At 44.2% G+C, this 22,319-nt stretch overlaps 1 pseudogene across 1 annotated transcript in view; it reads right to left on the bottom strand.

Annotated features, from left to right (window-relative positions):
* The window catches only part of LOC691665 (similar to GTPase activating protein testicular GAP1), a 168,971-nt pseudogene extending 155,823 nt beyond the window's left edge, over positions 1–13,148 (bottom strand). The window contains exons 1-3 of the transcript XR_010064786.1: positions 12,522–13,148; positions 11,505–11,794; positions 458–640 (exon numbers count right to left, since the gene is read on the bottom strand). The product of XR_010064786.1 is annotated as a similar to GTPase activating protein testicular GAP1 (transcript). The remainder of the gene's footprint in view (positions 1–457; positions 641–11,504; positions 11,795–12,521) is intronic.
* Positions 13,149–22,319: the final 9,171 nt, after the last annotated feature.

Here is a 22,319-nt window from a genome sequence, read left to right as displayed (position 1 = left end):
GGCAGAGGCCAGATCCTTTTTAGGATTTCCCCATGTTGGTTTTGAACATAATCTCCTTTAGAATCCCCTCTTCAAATTACAAATATAATTTTGTAAACCACGTGTTATTTTTTTAATCTTTTCTACCAATTTAGATCAATAGTTAAATAATGCATAAATGAAACACTGGTTTAAAATCTTTAGGATTGCAGGGAAGAGGATGAAGAAGAACTAACTAACACTAAGGATATTTGAAAAAGCCATATGAAGGGCCAGAGAGACGGACAGTTAAGGGCACAGGCTGCTCTTCCAGAGGTCCTGGGTTCAATTCCCAGCACCTACTCCCCCATGGTAACTCACCCCTGCTTATAACTTCAGTTCCAGGACTTCTGACAGCCTCACACAGACATACAAGTAGGTAAAACGTCCACGAACATTAAAATACAAAAGCCATATGAAAAGCTACTTGCCAACTTACAACGAACGTTACAAGGTGGGTAATTCTCCTTCCATTGGCTACAAGTTCTCAAAAAGTCCAGAGCCAGATGTAGGACACCTTGCTCTCAAGTTGTTGGTCGAGGATGTCACAGAGATGATACCAGAGTTGTCAATTCTCATTGCTCAGGGCTACCCATCAGAATGTGATGGTAAGATCCTATAGCTGATGACACCACACAAGTAGGTCAAAGAACTTGAAGAAATCACACAGACCTGCCTGCACAGTACTTAGCAGGAAACTTCCACCCCTGCTAGCTACCCTTTATAATGCTAGAAGATGCTACGCAGACTATTCTCACTCCACTGTGACTACTCAGGGCTATATAACAAAAGCCCTGGCAAGATGTACTCATGGGTGCGCCATAAATGGCAGGAATGTAATGAGGATCACCAATCATTTTCTGGGTGGATTTAAGGTCTGCACTACAAGAGGAAACTTTTGCCTGGCATTGTAAATCTGGTCAGGAAAACCATGGCAGACAGGCTCATAAGCCCTGGGAGTGAACCATAACTACTATTTTCTTAAATGGATATATAGTATCAAACAATACCAGTTACAAGCTCATAGATTAACACAGCTCTCGGTGGTCATTGGGGGAGCATCTTCATACAGTGGATGGTAGGTAATACACATTCATAACTAGTCCGAGTATTGAGAATGAACTCTCTGTGGAGAACTCAGCCACAGAAGCTCCCACCGTATCAAGTTCCCTCAAGGCTCAGGGAATATTGGAAAGAAAAGAGGTGGAAAGATTTTAAGAGCCAAAGGTCGGAAGGAGTTGGATCAAAACAATGACATGTTCTCATGATATGGTCGTTGAACTCACAAACTCAGTGCAGTTGGTGTCCAGCAGAAGAGCAAACCACTCAACATTCCAGCACGGATGTGGTAGGGCACTGAAGCCCCTGCCTTCAGCTGAGAAGATTCTGTCACTTGAGAACTGCTAGGGGAGGGTTTTCTTTAGGGGTATGATCCCTAGTGAGTGGACCACGCTGCAGTGGTGGCCCCTCACTCATGAGTAGGCTTCGCTGTATCAAGGGATTATTAGAACAAACACAGTGGGTGAAGTGGATATACTGAAATATACTGTATCAATGTATGAAATTCTCAACAAATAACATTAAAACAGTGTATTTAAAAGTGTTAAGGTTGTAAAGCTTCTCCAGTCCAAACTCTTTTGAGAGTTCTGGGACAAGGAACAAAATTGACTTGCTCATTCCTATACCCTCAGTTTTTATTTTGTGTCTGAATGGCTTTCACATCCATACATCATATTAGCATCCATGCATCCATCCATCCATCCATCCATCCAACCATCCATGCATCTAGGAAGCCATGCATCCATCCATCTAGGCATCCATCTATCTATCCATGCATCCAACATCCATGCATCCATCCATCTATGCATCCATCTATCCATCCATCCATCAATGCATCCATCCAGCATGCATCCAGCAAGCCATGCATTCATCCATCTATGCATGCATCCATCCATCCATCTGTGCATCCATCCATCATGCATCCAGCCAGCCAGCCATGCATCCATCCATCCATCCATGAATCCAACATCCGTGCATCCAGCAAGACATGCATCCATCCATCTATGCATCCACCCATTGCCTACTGCAGGCCACACTCAGTCAGGAAGCAGCTAATCAAAAGGCATCCTTACTGATTTCACAGCCAAACTCCCTTTCCTTTTCAGTCTCTTTACAACACGAGTTATCTTGTCACATTGCAGATGAAGAAAGAGACCCAGGGGCTTGCTTAAGGTCGGGCAATGATTGATGGTGGAAGCCAGCCAGACCCAACAGCTCATCCCCTGCAACAGACATTCATCTGAACTCTACCAAACAAGCCATTCCAGGACACCTGCTCTGACCCAATCTCCCTTCCCAGGCTCAGCTCCACTAAGTCCTCTGCACAGTGTTTAAGGGTCCCCACTCCTACTAAGTGCTTTGATGCTGTGCACCAAGAAAATCCTAACCAGCAAGCACTGCCTCCTGGGGGTCGAGGACTGTGATTCCCTGCGGAACCCCTTCCATCCTTCGGCACCCACTATGTTGGTTTTCCAGTATGTATTTGGCTCCTGTTGGTTGTCTGGTTTGGCTTTGGCCTCCACTCACTAACCCATCTGAATATTAATTCATCAGGGTTGGGTACCCGCTAAACCACATTATGTTTGATGCTGCAGTCAGGACAGAGCCAAAAAACTATGCCCCAAGAGCCTGAATTATAGGAGAGAGGAACAGCCAGGACTGGAATTTTAGGAGAGTGACTGGGGACAGGCATGGTGGCAGAGGCCACAGAAAAAGGAGAGTGTCCAGGACATCAGAGTGGGGTAGGGTAGCATCAGAGTGGCAGCCAATGGATGAAGATAAACACTGTGGGAGCCAAAGCAGACCCAGATGAGAGTTGGAGTCTGAATTAACACCAGGGTGACTGTGGAATTACTCCCTGATATTGCATTTACTGAGTTTCAAAGGGACCTTTTCTGCCATTACCACCTTCTTCCACCAAAGGATTAGTTAAGGGATGCTCCACTGTCTTAGACTCTGTAGTTGGCTTCTCTCACTAGATCATATATGCTTTACAATTTAATAGGGAACTGGGGAGACATTTCTCTTACAAATACTCGCTTTATAAAGAAGGTGGATGAGAAGAAGGAAAAGAAATCACTTATTGGTATCATTACCTCTTCATTTTGCTAAACAAGACAAACTGACGCAGCAAGAACCTCAAAACTGAATACAAGGAACGAATGTGTCCTTGTGTTTTTTTCTGCCTTGTTCTAGAACATCTCAAAGGTTACTTTTACCTTTCTGACACGTAATGCTAAAGTATAGCTTTGAGGTTTGGGTAATAAGACAAAGAAATGCAGATATTAATATGGTTTCACAAAAAAAAAAAAAAACTCTGTAGCTCCTCTGTATTCTCTAAATGGAAGAGTCTGCTTACCTTCCTTGTTTTTCAAAAAAAAGTTCATGAATTCAGTCCCCACATTCTACATTTGTTGCAGCTGTAGTCCTCAAGTATGTCATCTGCGGGGCTTGACCCTCCCCAGAAAGGTCAAACCCTCTAAGTTTCCAACTCAAGGACACGAAGAACATGCGTCATCCATCATCAGTCAGGGTAGGGCCAGAGGCTGCGAAAGCTTTATTTCAGTCACAGCAAAGTTCAAGTAGGAGATAAAAAGCCGAACTAATAATCCCATCCTTAAATAACCAACTGTGGAGGCTCCTGGTATGGTGGCCACAATCAACTTCACATGATAAGGGAGAACCAAGGTTCTAAATTTACAGAAATTCCATATGATAAGGGCTGTCTACATGTGGAGATCAGAAGGCAGTGGGGAGGAGGTCTGGGAAGAAGTGAGGAGGCTGTGATGGGAGAGCCCGACTTTTAACCTGGAGATCTGCACATGTAGTGCCTTATTTGCTCTATGTCTCTTCTGTGTCACCTTTTGGCAAAGCACTCACTTCAGATGGCAAGTTTTTAATTTCCTCATCCCCACTAAAAGAGGCAAATAACAGAGGAGAAAACAACAAAAACTTCCTTTTAATATAGTTTATGATCCCAAAGTACATTCCGGAAGAGTTGAGCTGCTTGAAATCTGCCACACATGAACCCCTTGTCAGGGCTACAGACTTCCACACAGAATCGCTAAGAGGCCACTTCATAGGCTCTGAAGAGCCCCCCTTAGAGACACCCTCTTGTCTGACTCTTTTCCAAAGGGAAAGGCCCTCACATTCCCAGAGACAAGTTTTCCAAGAGTCCTCCACAGCGGTTCTGAAGGTAAGCCCTCAGTTGCACTGCCAAAACCTGTACAAGAGTCATGGCCTCCCAACCTCCCCAAAGAGAAAGAGAGAGTGCCAGCTAGGAGAGGAGCTCTCCACAGCGTGGGGAGCAGTACAAAGAGGATCAGGTCAGAGTTGCCCAGCTGCAAGGTCTCCAGTTTCCTGTTCAGACAGAAAACCAGAAGGCTTCTCAAACATACCATCCAAAAAGGGTAAAACATCAACCAGCAGAATGACATCTTTACAACAAGGGATTTGTCTATTCAGCCTTACCAAAATGATAACAAAATAAGAAATGAGGTGATTCCTTCCTGGGGGACAAAGTTCAATGCTCAGTCTTCTTTAAGGACACATTCTCTGGAGGTGTAAAGCCACTGATTCTGGCCTACGATGTTTGGTGTGAACACCAACCACCACTTTGTATGTTACTCTTTCCCCATTCCCATGGGGACACTGATGTACTTGGGGTATTCTAAATTCACCCCTGTACTGCAGAGTTAAGAGAATGCCTAATGCTTTCACGACGACATAGTGTATCCTCCTTCATATGTAGTCTTCAAGGACACCTAAGCAGTTTTCTTCAACCCATTTTAATATATCTAGTTATTCTCTATCCTCTCTGTCTTCACTGACATGTGGTAAATTACACACGTACAGTTTCTGTGGACTCTAGCTTCATAAATTAAAAGCTCCAGCTAAATCCAAAGTTCTTGATCAACAACTGTCACCTCTGCACCAACTCAATACCCACCATTCCATGTTAAAGCATCCAGGGACCAGCTGTGATGCATACTATTAGCTGTCAATCTGACGCTATCTACAACCATCCAGGAAACAGTCACCAGGCATGTCTCTGATAAAGTATCTTGTTTAGATTAATTAAGGAGGGAAGACCCACCCTAAATATAGACACCACCATTCCCTGGGCTCAGGCTTGCACTGCATACAAAGAAGAAAGAAAGCTTAGAAACAACACCCATCTATCTCTGCTTCCTGGCTACAGATACAATGTTTCCATCCTTTTCTGAAGCAACTTCCAGGCTCCCATCCCTCTCCCAGGATGCAGCCCAGACTAGGGCAAGCTCTCCTACCACTCACTCTCGGTTCCCATTCCTGTGGTCCTTCCAACCCAAATGAAATTCCTCATCAACAAAAACCTTCGACATACTATCTAATTCAGTTCTAGATAACACCCTCTTCCCCAGTGAGAACACAACAGCCTTCCCCTGACACCAAAAACACACAGAGCAACAACGACAACAACAACAACAACAATACAAACAAAAAAACAAAAAACAAAACAAAAAAAATACGGTACCCATCATTACTCAGATCTTCCGGCCATAACCTCTTTGCTCTATGAAGTGACAGTTTAAGAAATCTCAGATTAACTAAATGAACAAACACTTTATTTGTTCATTTTTTTTCAATGCAGTTGCACCATGCCATTCTTGCATGCCAGGTAGAACACTCTGTCACACCCAACGTGAACATCCTGGAGGGAATGAAGAGAGCAGAAACATTTCACACGGTAAAGATATTATTCATCTGATGTCATTTCCAGTGACATTAATATTAATATTGCTATACCAGATGTCAGAAAACTATGTAGCGATCACAGAATCTTCCAGGCAAAGGAGATTGTTGTGTGCCAAAATCTACCTCAAAAATAAAAAAAAAAAAATCTATCAAAGCAAGAGTTCAATCCCACGGTCTTCAAAGTATTCAGAAGAGCCTTCCACAGGAGTAATTGAGAACACATCTTGTGCTCAAAACCTCATCGAATGGAACAAGTCCTGAAGCCCATTCAGCCTATGGCAATATCTGAGGAACAATATGGATGTTTGGAAAAGTTAAAAAACAAGAAAGCTATAGAATTTTCCCCACCAAATTCCCCTGCAAAAAGATAAGAAAAACAAAGGGGAAAATCCCAAAACAGCAATTTGGACAACCCTCCTCTTAAAAAGTACTTACAGAGAGGGCCAGAGAAGGCTCGAAAGGTAAATAAATCCCTTGCCTTGAAATCTGAGTTCAGTTCCAGGAACCCATGTAAAAGGAGAGAACTGGTACCGGGAGGATCTCCTCCCAATCTCTGCATGTGCACCCCGCTACGTGCACACATAAATCATACAAAACCACATACCATACATGTCCTACACACATACCACACACACACCCCACATATATATCATGCACACACAAGTGGCCTCAATGCAGTATGCACATACCATACAAACACCACACACTCACACACAACATGCACACACCATATGCATATAAACACACCATACAGATACACACAAGCACACACATTATGCACATACACACATCATACACATAAACCATACACAGACACACACATCACACACATATACAAACACACACATAATGCACAAATGCAGACATACATACACATCATGAACATGCAGACACACAATTTCATATACAGCATTAACATAGATTATTTACATACACACTCACCATACATAGACATACATATTCACATGTAGCACGTAAACATATACGTACACATACATGCACACACAGAGAGAGAATAAAATGAAATAAAACAACCAAGTCCTTACATAAAGGAGTTCTACCACAAGATCGTTACATGGCAGGAACAACACATCGCCTTGGTTAATTCTCATGACAACCCTAAAAATTCAGCACTACCATGTCAATCTACAGCTTAGAAAATGAAGCCTGAGGGACTGTGTCTTCCAAGACCACTGCTGCAAGTGTTTTCTGCCTTGTTCCTGACTTCACAAGTACCTGGAAGGTGTAATGAAAGAATTACTGTGCCTATGGGTGCTGCTCACTCATGAAGGACATACTTAGCTAACCTTCATGAGGACTTGTGTTCAAGTCCCAGAACTGCAAAATTGAAGGAAGAGCTGGGAAAATGGTTCAGTGTGAGGAGTTGCTATTCAAGCATGAGCACCTGAGTTTGATCCCTAGAATACACACTGAACAAAAACAGTCATGGTGTCTGTCAGTCCCAGATCTGTAGTCCCATAGAAGGAAGGCAGCTTCGTGAGCTTCGTCACCCAGCAATCCATCCTGGCTTAGCTGCTGAGTACTGGGTCAGAGGGAGGTGTGCCTGAAAATGATTTGAAAGGGAGCTGGATAGAGTGCTCAGCAGGTTAAAGGCACTTACTTCGGAAGCCTGATGACCAGAGCTCAATTCCCAGACCCCATGAAGGAGGATTAGCAGAGAGCTGACTCTGAATTTGTGTTGTGACTACCACAGTGTCAAAGCATGCACACGTACACAGAACAAATAAATAATTTTTAAAATGTGGATAGTGCCTAAGGAAGGACACTCAAAGTTCTTCTCTGGTCTGCACACACGTGCATCTCCACACAAATGTGAACCATGCATGAATGTCTGTGTGTGCCTGCACATGCGCACACATTCACAGACACACACAGAGACACAGGTACCGCATGCACGGACACCAAAAGGAAACTGTCAAAGACTGTTTCTAATGAAAGGTTGCTAATGAAATGAGAATCCTATGTAGTAAACTCATCTCTCTGGGGCTGTAACCTTCATGTCAAATAAACACTAAAACATTTGGGACCCACCGCAGCCTCAAGACCCCGGAGCCTCAGTGCAAATGCTCCTTGCTCTACTTTTTTGTTTGTTTGTTTGTTTTTTCTGTTGCAAGAGGCTAGCTAATTCAGCTGAACATTCCTTGGGAGCATCAGAACATAATTTCGAAGTGAGGTTATCATCAGAAGCATCCTTCACAGCAACTTCACTCCAGCTCACACTTCCTTTGAATATGGCTCCAAGAACTGTCCTAGCACCAAAGCCGCAATGAACACTAAAACGCTAACCTTATTTATTAGATGTCTTCAGAAAAAGTGCAGCGATTGTTACTGTAACTACTTATATGATTCGTGTACAGGAAATGGGTCTTGCATGGAAAGTGTAAGAAAGGGGAAAAGTATGTCTTCTAAGGTGACTTTGCCTCACTTAAGGCAGATTTGGAAATTATTTTCTCTTCTGTGATATAAACAGTAATTACTGTACTTATCCTGTGGGACTGTGTCGAGAAGACAGTATAAAACACTCCTGCAAGAAGGTAAGGGGAGGGGGGCAGAGGGATGGCTCCCTGGTTGAGATCATTGGCTCTTTTTCCAGAGGACCCATGTTCATTTCCCAGCACTCACATGACAGCTCACAACTGTAGGTAATCCGGTCCAGGGTATTCCACGGGCACTGCATGCAACGGTATGTAGGCATATGACCCATGTGCATAAACACAATTTTAAAAATTTAAAGAGAAGTCTGATGGTGTGAACAAACAGACTATTTAACAGTTGTCTAGTTTGCCCTTCGACCCTTACTAACTAAGGTCACCAGAAAGACTGTGGCTCAGCTAGAAGAGTGCCTGGTCAGCCTGAACTCTCGGTTCCGTTCCCATCAAATGGGTAGGGTGTGATGCTGCACACCCACTATCTCAGCACAGGTCAGTCAGGTCAAAAGGATCAGAGATTCAAGATCATCCTCCATTATGAGGTTTGAGGCCAACCTGAGATGCATGGGGTGGGGGGATCAAAAGCAAAACAAAAGGAACAACATAAACGTCAGACTCCCCACTTCAAATCGTTCAAGGCTGCCTACTTCCAGGAACCAATTGCAGTCCTCAGAAGGGACAACGTCTTGAGTGCTCCTGCATCAGATCCCAACACCCTGCTCTTCTGAAAGACACTGTGCCTGCCATGCCCCTAGTACATTAACCTCCAGCGCACAGGCTGATACATGCTCTGCCTTCTATCCTGGAGAAATTGCTTGCTCACTGAAACCTACCCAAATGGAATCCCTGAATCAAGATGGGTTAGGAGGAAGCTCTAGCTGGAGAGTCCACCATATTACCACAACAAAAGGTTATCAGTGGTGTTCCTACTAAATGTAAGAGAGGCCATTCAGAGTAAGAGCATTCCGCTTAGAGACTATGTCTATTTCAGTGCCGATATAAGGAAAATGTGTAAAAGTAGTTTCTGAATTAACAAATATCGACTATGTTCAGATAGAGATTATATATGATATATATGACTCTCTGCATATATAACCCTAACCCTAACCCCTTACTCCTAACCCTAAACCCTAGCTCCTAACTCTAACCCTGTGACATAGATTTTTTTAACATTACAGGAGAAGCTGGAAGGCAGCACACCCTATGAAGTGCTTGCTGTGCGTGCATGAAGTCCTGATTTGAATGGCAGCACCCAGATCAAAAGCAGGTCATGGCAGCACGCTTGTAATCTCTGGCCTGGAGAGAAAAACAAGCAGATCCCTAGGGCTCACTGGCCAGCAAGCCTAGCGTAAATGGGGAGCCCCAGGCCCCAGAGAGACCCTGAGTAGAAAGACAAGATGGCTCCCAAGCAAAGATATTTAAAGTTGACCTCTGGTTCACACATGCATATGCACACATGCATATGCACACATGTGCATGCACACCCACACTCTCACTCATAAATTAAACATTTTTAAAAAGACTGTAAGAAAATAGAAATATTAGAATTGGCGACCTAGTTGCTTGTATTATAAAAGTTTATTTTTTTCCACTATAAGCTTGTTATACATGATGTTAGATAAACGTTTTAAAAAGAATGTATGAATGAATGACTGAGCGAATGAAACCTAACAGTGGGGACTGTCTTCTCTAGCCCTCTAGCTGGCTGGCCTGCGCCAAGGAGGCAGTGTTTGAGTTGAAGGTATTCTGTTGAACTGTAATTGAGATGTCAAAGCCAAGGCATTACAAGGCTAGTCAGTAAACAAAACTGGATGTTAACCTGTCAAGTAAGAAACTGTAACTTCAAACAATTTCTCCATCTCTGCTGGTGCAGGCTTTAGGAAAACATGTCTCTTCCTTTAAGTTCACAGAACAAACTCAGGAACAAGGGGCAAGCTCTTAGGGAAGACATCACTTCTGTAGCTCAGAGGCACTAGGGGAGTTAAAGCAAACACAGATTTGCTCCAGGTCTATGGCATTTTACACCCAGGTGGAATTTCACAAGAGGACTCTGTCTCTACCTACACCAGGAATGAGGCCATTTACCCTCACCCACCCATACCCGCTTCACATGTTGCCAAGACCAAAGCCAGAGCAGAGTTGGTGTTTTCTCCAGGGAGACTGCAAAGCAGGCTCCTGCAGACTGAAGTATGTAAACTGTTACAAAGGCAATGTGGAGAAAGCTACAGGGAACTTACTAAGAAGTTCATGGCATGCTTGCTCACTCTCCTGTGATGTCAGGTCAGGCTGTGCAGTGTTTTGACACTTTAAAAAGTGTTGGCTTTGAAGAGGTGGCTCAGCACCTTGTAGTCCTTTCAGCATGCTAGCTCAAATCTCTGTATCCATTGTCAGTCAAGCAGTTCACAACTGTCTGTATGTAACAACTCCAGCTTCAGGGGGCCCAAGCCCTCTTCTGGCCCTACCAACACAAGCAGACAAAGAGAAAGACACACACACACACACACACACACACACACACACACACACACACACACGAATAAAATAAAAAAACCTTATAAAGCATTTTATAGTATTGATTATAGTAAAAATGTCACGGGAGCAACCTTAATGACCACTAGGAAGGGTGAGATTTTATAAGGTTGTAATAAATGTTACAGAAATACACTGACCAGAGCATACTAAACAGCAGAACAAGCAAGTGAAAAAGTAATATGGGCACTGTGGACCCACTGTTGTCAACGGCAACAATATTAAAGAAATAAATAGAAATGTACACACGAACCTACAGGTTATTTTTGGTTTCTCCAGACAGGGTTTCTCTGTATTCTGTCCTGGAACTCACTTTGTAGACCAGGCTCGCCTAGAACTCACAGATATCTGTTTGCCTTTCTGACTCTGCTGGGATTGAAGGTGAGTGACACCACACCCAGCTCATACAAAAAAAAAAAAAAAAAAAAAAAGTTGTTCCTTTTTAAATTTCCCAAATTTTTAATTTTTTGATGAATATATCATTAGAACTATTTGTGTACTTATAGGTGATTCCAGGGGGGAAAAAAAACTGTAAAGTGCCTTAAGTTCCCTCAGGGTCTTTGGTATCTGCACCTTAGTCCCTCATTTTACTAAGCGATTTTCTTAGTGTTGAGGAGGGGAATCAAGGGAATGCCTCTTAGCCAATGTCTTAGTTTCCTTTTCAAGCCCAACCCTTCTGTTTATTCAGCTGCAGGGTACACCTCTGCTTACCTCTCCAGACCACTCAGCCCCAACCAAGCCTGTCCTCCTCCTAGGCGCCCACTTGCTCCCAGGTGGCCAGGAAGAAGTGGGTAGGGGGGAAGCCTGTGCACAGGTAGCAAGCAGCCAGACTCAGCACAGCCCAGGAGGTGTCCTCCATACTGGATCCGGCCACTGCTGTGACTCGAGTGGATGTCAGCCAGGAATGGGGCGATGGCTGGGAAGTCAGTAGGAAAATCATCAACGACATATTAAGTCTCCCTGGGTAAGTCCTGGGTGGAGATGATCCCATTGGTGCTCACCTACAATAAGACCACAGGGCGGTGAGACAGTTCAGCAGGTAAGGGCACTCTGCTGTCAAACCTGATGACTTGAGTTTTAGGACCCGACAGAAGGTGGGATTAAAAAAAAAAAAAAAAAAAAAAAAAAAAACTGGTTGTTCTCTGCTCTTCACACGCATGAGGTAGCACGTGAATCCCGCCCCACATAAACATTTTTAAAAGGGCAAAACGGTGGTCACTCAAACTGGTGGTGGGCAACCACCAGTCGAACGCACCTACGGTCCGAGTTCTACTCGAGTCAAGAAGACTCCCTCCTCTTGGCAGGTTGAGACACATCCAGGGGTAACAAACTCAACTTTGGTGACAGTGCTCAAGTGCACTGCAACTCACAGGTGCGGCCGCTCTTGAACCCGCTCATCTTTCTCCACCACTGCACACCTTGGGTGCCGTGTCCTTAATTAGATTGCTATGCCTGTGTGCACAGCCTCCCACCGCCCCTAAAGGCAAACCGCACTAGCCGCCTCAATTTCATCTTCCTGCCTGCGAAGTCGAAGTAGAGGGGGACGGTTCCAGCTCTCCCTTGAAATGATCCTTATTCCTCCACAGTAGGGATCAAGAAGCTGCAGCACCGCTGCTAAGTCCGGTCCCCAGCGGCGATGACAGTTAAACATGGAGGTTAGTTGCTCCACACCCTGGGAAGAAACTACAACCCCACACCAAGCCGCGCACCTCTGGGAGCTGAACTTACGTAGAGGTTGCTGAACTGGACACCATAGAAGCTACTTCTACGTACTGCTAGCTTCACAGCCGCGGAGCTTTCAACGTCGCCCTCCTGCAGCAGCCGGTCTCCCCACGACTCCCCGTAAGGAAAGAGCTATTCAGGATGCAGAGTCCCGGCTCGTGACAGCAGCACCAGCACCAGGAGCAGCGATAGCGGTGATGGCGGTGCCAGACGCCTGGCTGTCCGGTCCCAAGACATGCTCACCCCTCCCTGGCTCTGCCCTCCATACCTTGAGTCTCTGCAGGCCACTGTGCCCGCCAGACGCCTACTCGGACCTTTGGTCCGAAATGCGGGCCCAAACACCGCGCTGATTGGCTACAGCTCTCGGCCACTGACCAATCAACGACTCTGAGGAAGTTTGCCAGCGGCCACTACAACTGGCTCTCATTAGGTTTTCTAAGACTGCTGTAGTTTGGTGGAGCAGCCAGCCTGGGAAGGTGAGACTGTTGGCCAGATCTGGTCTGGGCTGTCCCAACTACTCCTGGGCTACCAACAACTCTCCAGTATGGGTTATGACACTGCAGGAGGTGACCTCATGAGCTGGAGGGACACTCAGCGCTCTGGCAGCTGTAGGCTGTAAGCAACTGTGCACTCTAGGTTGACAGAGCGAGGGAGAGTAATGAGATTACACACTGGAGTTTTCTCTCTGCCCTGGCGTCCCGGGTACCCCTCCTGCAAGAGGCCAGGCCTTCTGATAAAGATTCAAAGGAGCTTTGTCTCTATCCCAGGACTGCTCCGCCCCACCCACATTTCCTGCTGAGAAGTATGCCTTTGTGAAAGGCTGACTCCCAAACTCTATCCCCAATCACTGGCTAACCTTTGGGAGGACACTGCCACCCTCTGAAATGTCCTCCCCAGCTGTTTACCTTCCCTGGGGCAAACCACCCCAGCGCAGACTGTGAATCTCACTTTGTTGTGACACCATTCAGTGGAGCCTGGAGTGAAGCTGCCTGGTGCCAGGGCAGGACAACTGAGTGTTTTCTCCCAAAGTAAAGGAACTGCCCTAGCAGGAGGCCACAGAGTCCATAATCCCAGCTGCCCTGTAGGGCTGGAAACCTCACAACCTGGAAAGCAGCTGCACCTGTGTTGGGGAACCCCCTCCACCATAAACATCCCCTCTGCTCTAAGCCTCGGGAGCCGGATGAGATTTTATTACCATTTTATTATCAGGAGTGTGAAATTTCCCACATACAGCCAGTTTTCTCTCAGCTAGGCCCACCCCCCATGGGCTCCTTAGAAGCAAAGGTAGTTTTTAAAAAAGCCTTAGAGATACTTTAAAGGACTCCCAAAACCAGTTTTCTCATTGTGTTTATTCCCAGCCATGTAATTCTTAAATATTTATATATTATTTAATATATTTCTTTATTATTTGGCTCCAAGGGGCCAAATGCTAAAATCCTTGAAGATACTAGACTGACAGACTCCGAATCAACAAAACAGAAAAGGCCCAGAGCAGTTTGTCCCCGCAAGCTGGAGAGAGCTATGTTTTCTCCCTCAGAAAACAAACTGAAGCTTGCACTTTTTTTTTCTCATTTGCCCCCCTGTGACCAAGTATTTACATTTTGCTGAGGACAAAATGGTGTCTAAGAGGCAGGAGGCGATTTGACTTGTCCAAAGTCACCTTATTTACTCTTCCACACACAGTACATTCTGCCTCTGGCTCACCATCCCTCCATTCTGCATAACAATAGCTCTAACATTGACTGGACGTCTAGCCTACAAATTAGAGGCAAACCAAAATCCAAGATGGAATCCCCACAGCTTGATTTCCTAGTGTTCTCTTTCTTGTATAAATGCCCATCCTCCCATGCACTCCTACTCTCCAACAACACACCCCTGCCAACCTGAGAAGGGTCGGCTTTCTTGTGAATTCTGACCAACAGAATGGGGCCATAGTGTTCAGAATTCACTTCAATGGCCTTTCTGTCTTGCCAGTCAACACCATATCTCCATTGGATCTGAGGAAGCTATAGGAGGGCAACACATAGTAAAGAACTCCAGAGAGACTCTGGTCACCAGCCAGCAAGAACCAAACTGCCAAGAGACCTGTAAATGAGCTTCTGGAGTCTTGAGATGGCACCACAACCATGGTTGACTTTGGTTGCAGCCATGTGATAGACCCTTGAAGCAAGGGCCTCATTTAAGCCATAACACATTCTTAATTCATAATGACCCTGAGAAATACTAAATATGTGTTGTCTTAAGGCATTTCATTTGAGAGGAGTTGCTGGACATCAATAGATAACCAAATCAGGAGAACACTGTGCTAAGGAAACTAAACTTGAAGAGTGTTTGGTTTTTTTGTTTGCTTGTTTGTTTTGTTTTTTTTTAAGTGATTACTGTCACGTGACTGGTTTATGTGAAAGCTTATCTTTAAACCCAGTTTTGTCTTGTCTCTGGACTTCTACTTTCAACTGCAAATTATACTGACTCAATGGCATTTTTACTTTGCAATGTAACTTAGGTTAGATTCACCTCTGGCTATGCTATCAGCTGTCAAATGCCACCTCCTACATTTCATGATGCAGAATAACTCAAACACTAGTCCCGTTCCCTGTGGTGGGTAAATTTTTCCACCAGTCTACAAATGACCCTTTGTATCCCTCAAGGCATGAAGCAATAGTCTTCAGGATGTTTTCCTGGACAACAACTTGATTTAGAAGCCTCTTGCTCAGCACATACCCCACGTTTACATACCAAGGTGGAATGTCTTCCCATATCTCTCTTGTGATCCAAATAGACACCTTCAGTATGCTTTGGGAGAAGAAATGTTGTCTTATTCTGAGCCTGTCAAATGCCTAGAAATTCGAGGAGTATTTGTTGAGTGAGTGAAGCCCAGCAAGCCAGCCTGGGACAAGGACCCAGTTTTGCTGGCCCAGAACAGCGGTCTTTCTCACTGTCCACCCCACCTTTTCTACTAATGGGACCTAATTTGTAATCCTCTTTACCAGGCTGCTTAGCAACCCACCCACTACTGTACTGTACTACTGTAGTTTTCATCAGTCTCTCATTCATTTGGCAATATTCCTGCAAGCTTACCCAGGTGGGTAAGCTATGATGGCTTTCATGACCTGGTCCTCGACCTTACTGGCCCACGATCACAATTAGGTTTGGAAACTGAAGCATACGTACAAGGCTCTAACATACCATGTAGTCACCAGCAAAACAGGCAAACTGACTTTGAAAGTAAAGATAGTACTGGATTTGATTCCTACATAATCTGAGGATCAAGAAGTGAATCCGGCAGAGAGATGGCTGAAGTGAATGGTCTTGTGTCCCTGAATTACAGCTGTACTTAAACAGACATTCTTTGGAGCTTTTACATTTATTTTTAAATGACTCCATGGCATCAAAAGAGAGGCTTCTCCTTTAAAATGTCACTTTGTGTCTTGGGGAAAAGACAATTTCTGTCATAGCTGTTCCACTAATCAGAGGGAAGAGCTGCTTCTCTGGTACCTATAGCTCCGTTTGCAAGGATAGAATTTCTGTGAGCTGCCCAGCTGGCTGAAGAGGCAGAGGCCCCTTTCAAGCTCAGATTCTAAGGGACTACAGAAGTGTTGGGTCCTTGGTCTTGGGTTGGGTCCTTATGGTGACTGACACCATTTGAGAACTGAGATTATTTTATCCCCCTCAAGATAGGGACTGAACCAGACACCATGCTTCCCAATTGATCTCACGTGACTCTCAACACATTCCTGTTATGAATACTGTGACCTCAAGAATGATGATACTTCCTGTTATTTTGCTTAGGAAAATGAAAGCACATCTGTTCCTCTGTGTGCAGATAGATGCAAGTTCTCAAGAGCACGTTCCATGCATAGGCGGGGGAGCATGCTCAATGGTTAGTCAGATGAGCATGCTCAATGTTTAGTCAGATGAGCATGCTCAATGTTTAGTCAGATGAGCATGCTCAATGGTTAGTCAGAGGAGCATGCTCAATGTTTAGTCTGATGAGCATGTTCAATGGTTAGTCAGATGAGCATGCTCAATGGTTAGTCAGAGGAGCATGTTCCATGGTCAGTCAGAGGAGCATGCTCAATGTTTAGTCTGATGAGCATGCGCAATGGTTAGTCAGATGAGCATGCTCAATGGTTAGTCAGATGAGCATGCTCAATGTTTAGTCTGATGAGCATGCTCAATGGTTAGTCAGAGGAGCATGCTCAATGGTTAGTCAGAGGAGCATGCTCAATGGTTAGTGAGATGAGCATGCTCCAAGGATAGACCAGAAGTATATGCTCCATGGACTGTCAGGCAAGCATGTGCCATGCAAAGTCAGGGGAGCACACTCTCTGTGTAGCCCAGCTCTCGTAGTACTCAGGGACTCTTCGCATAACTTTGCTATCCAACTATATTCCAAGGTTGGTGTGATGGCCTGTGAAAAAATAGAATAGGGCAAATTAGCACGTCTTCTCAGACTGAGGCTCACGTGGAATTATGTTGGGCCTCAGAAATACCACGCGCAAGATAGTATTTGATGTAAGATGTATGGTGTATAATGACTGTGAGTCTTGCAGTCTTGTCATCTGTGTTACTGATCATGTAGGTTTCCTATAATTTTAAATACAGAGATGGTATGGGGGGGGGGGGGCATTCAGATTCTTTCCCAACAGCCTTCCTCTTCTTTTCTTTGGACTCAAAAGCTTCATACTGTTCAGATTCTAAGTGCAGCAAAGCTAGGAATGGTGGCCCCCATTCTGACAGACAACTAAAATTGGTCTGGCAGTCATGATTACAGTTGCTACCTCTTCCATTGCAGAACACATCCCTTGGATGTCTGAAACTGTGTGTTAGGGCTTTTCCTATGCACCCCTAGGACAGCATTGAGTTGTTAATTAGGTGCAGCTGAAGGGGCCAGAGACAGCTCAGCAGTTAAAAGAATTTGCTGCTCTCAGAGAGCCCCTGAGTTTGGTACTGGGCACCCACTTCATGAAACTCAGGACTGTCTCATACTCTAGGGAACGTGGAAACCAGAGACATGCAGACACACATACCTACACGTAGTTAAAAATCATAGTAAAAGTAAGCCCTAAAGGCATTAACAAAACAGAATGGAACAAGATGCTTTATTTATTTTAAGAAAACCTATGCATTATTTATTTCTGGAAGTTTGGGGGCTGCAGGGAGTTGGCCATGAATAACTAAGGCAATAAAATACAAAGCCATGGATAAAGGGCGATGCCTGAATGCCTTTTCTCATTCCTACAAGTGTCTCCTGTGTCTTCAACCGTTCCCTTCCTATTGGCCTTTCTCCTAATCCCTAACTATACCCCAGTCAAGCCATTAATGTTTTTCTCTACTTCCTACTGCATTGATTTTCTTCCTCTGCATTTTTAGAGCCTCTGCTGAGAAGGAATTTAAACTAGCCAGGTGCCTTCCTTTACAATACAGGGAAAAGGACTGTTCCATTTCCACCAATAGATGGCTCAGATCGAGACCAGCTATGAAATCATATGACAAAATTCTCTATGCAATTTTCAGCCTTTTACCTTTAGACCTCTTTGGTATTTCTCGCCCTTCTGGGGTCTCTTTCTAGAAATTCTCTGCCCGGCTCTCCTCTCTGGTCATCTCCTTATATTCTTCCTTAAGGTCTTTGTTTTACGCCTCTGCTCTAAAAGCATGTCATTACTGAGGCCTGATTCTCTTTCTGCTCCATGCCATCCTGGAGTGTCCGGACTCTTCTAATGGCCCCTGCTCACAGCTAGAGTCTCAGACCCAGCCCTGAGCCTTTGGCTTTTGAACTTACATCCAGCCTTTTGCTGAGTTTCCCCTGAGACTCCACATCAAGAACTAGAAGAATTTCTACATTCCACATTTCTTCTAAAGGCATGTATTGTTACCATTAGCCTGCTGCAGGTCCTCATTGTATCTCACCTGCTCCCTATGGTAGAAGAAATGGTAGCTTAACTTATTCGTTGTTTATTCCGAGTTTCCCATGCCCAGACCTTTTATACAAGGAGAATTACTGCTTGCTTAGCTTTTCTTACAGTCAAAGGTGGCCATTGGAGATGGTATGTACCTGACTTGCAGAAATCTACTGAGGCTGTTGGTCTCTGGAAGGGCCTTTATGATGGATGATAAAGGACCTGTTGGCTTATATCCCATTCTTGTATCATTAAACACAATTGCAAGGTCCTGTGCTCAACCAACCATCTTCTTATGGCAGAATGGCCTCTATGAGACCATTTTGACAAAGCCAAACTGCAGAGAGCCCTGCCCTCCTGTCACCACCCCTTCACTGTGAGAGAAAACACACCGCTGCTGGCGTAAACTTTTCTTACATGTAGGAATTCCTATGCCTCATTAATACACTCTACACTTAACCCTGCACTGTCCATAAAATTTAAACAAATCTATGGTATATCTCTGTCTGACATGCTTGGGTGGAGCTTCCCCACCTTCCTGGAAAGCTAATGCTGTTCTGTATCTCCTCTGATATATACTGTTCTTTCCAGCCTTACATCCTCAGAATCTGCAATAACAGCTGGATCCTGGTATATCTCAGCAGATACTGCTCCTTGCCATTCCCACCTGCAGATGTTCCAAAGAACCTGCTCTTTCTGCCTACCTAATACTTGGGCATATGTTTCTCAGCCTTTCCTCTAAACTCTCCAGTACTCTAGTTAGGTCTGTCATTTCCAAAGGCTCCAGGGTTTGAACTGTAGTTTCATGTCATGGTACATCTTTGACCCACTCTGTCTGTCTCTGTCTCTCTGCTCTCTTACCTACCTTATGTAGTCACTTAAGAATGCTTGTTTCTCTGATCATAGGACAAGAGAAAGCTTTACAAATGTATTCCTGGCTGGATTTGCATAGTCATTGGAATGTGGTCAGCGATGCATAGTATCTCTTTATCTTATTTTTCACAGCACAGACCTGCTACACAGGGATGTTCAGTAAACCCTTGCTGACATGAATAGGAAAAAATACTACTAGAATGGCTTTCCTAACTCCCACACTTTCTCCTGTATAATCCACTCCCTGATTCTTTGCATTCTTGCCTCATTCTTGACTGTTACTAGGAATACATGAGACTTGAGTTAAAAAACAAAGAAAAACAAGAAGCAAACCCACACACAAACTATACTTAAGTATATTCTATCAGTCTCTATGTCCTCCACACAGAAGTCTTCCCCTCCCCAGACTCTGTTTCTCTTAGGTTCTACTTTTCATTTCCTTCAAGACTTTCCCAGCTGCCCTAACACAGTGTTCTGTAAATAAATGCTGGTGTACTTCTGATGATGCAGAAAGAGCTCATGGCTGCCCAAATATAACATTAGTGTGAGCTGTCTCCACTGGGTAGTGAAAGCAGCCATGTTTCCAGTTGTCTTTGGTTTTCTTTGTGCTGTTTGCCTAGATATGCTCTGCTTTTCCCCAAATCAAATCACCTGTTATTGTTACATGTGACCTGCTGGCCACCAGCACTTCCTCTAGTGTGGAAAACCGCAATAACATTCGCCATCACAAGATGGCGCTGGCTTCCGCTGCGCCCCACGTGGAAAGCCGGGATAGCATTCGCCATTACAAGATGGCGCTGGCTTCCGCTGTGCCAGCCCGACTTCCTTTCAGGAAACTAGCTGTGTGCGCAAGTGCAAGAGTGTGTTCACGCCAAGTCTTTACCCACCCTGGGACCTGCCAGTGAGATCATGGATAAGCGACCAATCAGGCGTGGACGTGCTGTGCTAGGGTTTTATAAGCAGCGCCTTTCTGGGCCCCAGTCTCTCCTCTTCAAGATGTAATAAACGCTTTGCTGCAGAAGGATCCTGGTGTCCGCACGTGTTCTTGCTGGCCAGACGATAGCGCGGGACACTCTAGAACTTGGTACTTGAGCCAGAACGATGTTCCTGAAGTCAATGATAGCAATAGCCAGCCTTAACTGAGCCATCTATAACGTACAGGGCTCGGCCTGGGCACTGTTTCCACTGTTTTGTTTATCTGGTAATCGTGCCTCATTTTCAGATACAGAAATGGAGTGTAGAGGGATTACCTGCCTTAACCAAGAACCCACTCAGCAAGAGTGAAAACCAAACTTCAAGCCAACGCTATCTGACCTCTAACCTCCCTCAAAACATGGGCAACAGCTGAACCTCTAATTCTGCCAGCCAGTTCTTGTGTTCCCAATTTTCATGAAGCTAGAATTATGTGTGCTCAACTGGACATACCTCATAAAATTAGAGGACTTTAAATATCTGAATTCTTTAGTCTGAAAAAATATGAAACCATGCCCTTTAAAAGCTTGCAGTCTAGATTTGTTGATGATGTTCTCATAATTTATTAAAAATTTATTACACAATAGACATTGCAATGGATTCACAATCTTCATCACATCGTATGAGATAAGAAAATTGAGATTTTGAAATTTTAAGTGGCTTGCTCGTGCTCCAACAGCTAACAGTAGCTAAATGAGAATCTAAATGGCCCGAAAAGCAACCTCACCCATAAATATAGCTATGCTTCATTAATCCAGCAGCAGGAACAGGGGTTGTAAGCCATCCAGAATTACTGCAAAGTTCTCAGAATTCTTCGGAGAATGAGCATCACACATTATACCACAACATAAAATACTAAATGAAAAATGGGTTCCACTGAGATGGTATCGTTTACTGGTAGTAGAATGTCTTGTTACACACTGCATGTCTCTTCCTACTGAAATACTATTGTCATGATTATCCTGGGCAGTAGTGAGTTCTCACTTTCCCAGTGATGGAAAAGGGGGCTATATTCTAAGGCTGCGTTTCTTCTTTGTTTTGGTCATTGTGTTGGCTACTTTTACCTGTCATTTTATACAATCTTGAATCACCTGGGAAGAGAGTCTTACTTAGGAATTGTTTCGATCATATTGGACTATAGGCACGTTTTGATGGTTGTGGTGGTGGTGGTGGTAGATATCTTGAATTTTTATTTTAATCTCAGCAACCAACAACTATCTTACTCTTGGTACCAATTTTTGTTCTAGTCTTATTTGCCTTACTGTCATTACATATCCTGGCCAGAATCAACTTAGGGAAAAAGGGATTATGGTGGCTTGAATGAGAATGGCTGCCAAAGGTTCATAAGTTTAAATACCTAGGAAGAAGTCCTAGCCCACTATGGGCAGAACCATTCCCTAGGTTGGGCCCTGAACTATATATAGAAGTGAAAAAAGCTTCTAAGTAACTATCCGTGCAAATATGCTCTCTTTACTCTTGACTGTGAATACTCTTCAGCCATCTGCCTCAAATTCCTGCAATTCCTATGATTTTCCTGAAATAATGGACTGTTACCTGACATTGTAAGTCAAATAAACTCTGTGTTTGTCACTATTCTATTGCTATGAGGAGATACCATGACTAAAGCAACTCTTGTAAAAGAAAACATTTAATTGGGGGCTTGCTTACAGTTTTAGAAAATCAGTACATGTTATCATGGCCTGAAGCAAATAAGAAGGTGCTGGGGCAGTAACTGAGAGCTATACATCCTAATATATCCCAGAATGATACACTGGACTTTGAAACCTCTAAACCTACTCCTCCAATAACATGCCTCCTCCAATAAGGCCATACCTCTTCCCAAAGGCCAGTTGAAATAATTCAACTCCCTGATGACTGAGTATTCAATCATATAAGCCTATTGGGGTTCATATACAAAAGAATGTAAATGACTAAACTAAGTACTACACCAAGGACTGTGGAGAACCAACTCACTCATTGGACATTCTGTGCATGTGATGGCTTGTACTGGGTAGGGTTTCTCCTAAAAGGAAGAAACACACAATGTAAAGCTATAAAA

The sequence above is a fragment of the Rattus norvegicus genome, chromosome 3 (genome assembly GCF_036323735.1).
Source record: "Rattus norvegicus strain BN/NHsdMcwi chromosome 3, GRCr8, whole genome shotgun sequence".
Classification (NCBI taxonomy): domain Eukaryota; kingdom Metazoa; phylum Chordata; class Mammalia; order Rodentia; family Muridae; genus Rattus; species Rattus norvegicus.
This window is presented reverse-complemented; position numbering and strand designations above follow the sequence as displayed.